Source organism: Cyprinus carpio, chromosome B24 (genome assembly GCF_018340385.1).
Source record: "Cyprinus carpio isolate SPL01 chromosome B24, ASM1834038v1, whole genome shotgun sequence".
NCBI classification, from domain to species: domain Eukaryota; kingdom Metazoa; phylum Chordata; class Actinopteri; order Cypriniformes; family Cyprinidae; genus Cyprinus; species Cyprinus carpio.
In genome coordinates, this window is record NC_056620.1 from 22684186 (window position 1) to 22685928 (window position 1743).

Below are 1743 nucleotides of genomic sequence, written 5' to 3' on the forward strand. Positions count from 1 at the left end.
CGAACGAGCTGCCTGGGCGAGACCCGGCCGATGGTCGGTGTGACCGCGGCCGGCCGGGCCTGGCGCCCCCCTACCGCGGCGCGCGAGTGGAGCAAGCCAGGGTATTTCAGTCTTTTAAGTCTTGGGAGCGAAGAGGACAGTGCAGGCAAAAATGCAGGGTTTGTTCACCAGACAATAAAATTCCGTGTTTGAAGCATTCACGAGATTGGGGAGGCACGGTTTTTAAGCGCTTTTTTTCTCCGCCCGCGCCGTACGAGACCAATGTTGTGCTGATTTTTTTTGTTTGACTTTTAAAAATATTGTGTGTGGTGTGTAAAGCAAAAACACGGTATACTTATTGGGCATCTGCAATACCATTGTTTCGTGCTGTTTCCTTCCTTTTCCGGGTCAGAACGTCTAAGGTTGGTAGTTTTCAAGCAGTGAATTAGTGTAAATGCCAAAAATCTATACGGGTCACTTTTAAAAGATATTGTAAGCGGGTCGTCAAAAAAAAAAATCGGATATAGTCAGAAAATCGGGATTTGGGATCAAGACCGCAGTGTAAATGAGCCTAAGGACCTGCTGACGATCATTCCGTAATCATCTTGTTTTAATCCGGTGAGAATGTTGAACGAGCACAAGGCTCTGGAGATCATTATGTCAGGCGCTGATTGGGTTAGATGGCCAGACTTGACATGTAAAAGGAGGGGCTGACGCTTGAACCATTGTTCTTCCGTTGTAAACCATGGTGACTGCCAAGAAATGCGTGCAGCAAATAATTGCGTTGCAAAAAAATGCCTCTCAAACAGGGCAAGGATATTGTGGCTACTAAGATTTGCACCTAAATCAACAAGTTATGGTTCATCAAGAACTTCAAGGAAAAAGAGGTTCAATTCTTGTAAAGAAGGCTTCCGGGTGTCCAAGAAAGTCCAGCAAGCGACAGGTCGTCTCCTCAAAGAGGATTCAGCTGCGGGGCCGGAGTGCCACCAGTCAGCGCTTGCGTCAGGAATGGCAGAAGGCAGGTGTGAGTGCAATCGGCACGCACAGTGTGATGCAAAAGATGTTGGAACGACTGGCCTGGTGTCAAGCAGGGCAGCAAAAGAAGAAGCAATCTCTCCAAAAAAAAACATCAGGGATAGACCCTGATCTTCTGCCGAAAGTATAGTGATGGACATGCTGAGGACTGGAGCAAAGTCATATTCTCCGATGAAGCCCCTTTCCGACTGTTTTCCGACTTGTGGTCAATCCTCAAGAGGCGGGTGGACAAACAAAAACCCACCTCTTGGACGAACTCCAAGGAGTTATTATGAAAGAATGTGTTTCTATCAGTCAGGATTTGGCCCAGAAGTTGATTGAGAGCATGCCCAATCGAATTGCAGAGGTCCTGAAAAAGAAGGGCCAACACTGCAAATACTGACTCTTTGCATAAATGTCATGTAATTGTCGATAAAAGCCTTTGAAACGTATGAAGTGCTTTTAATTATATTTCAGTACATCACAGAAACAACTGAAACAAAGATCTAAAAGCAGTTTAGCAGCAAACTTTTTGAAAACTAATATTTATGTAATTCTCAAAACTTTTGGCCACGACTGTACATACATGCTGCTCACATATTATAGCAAAGTTTGTGCTGATACATGAGATTAGCCTTTAGCATTTAGCATGATATCAAGGAAAAACTGAAAAAAAAGCACACATGTCAGGGATGACAAAATTCTCCAGGCCCCAAAACAAAGCCTTAGGACTCCAGCGGGTTAAGAAGA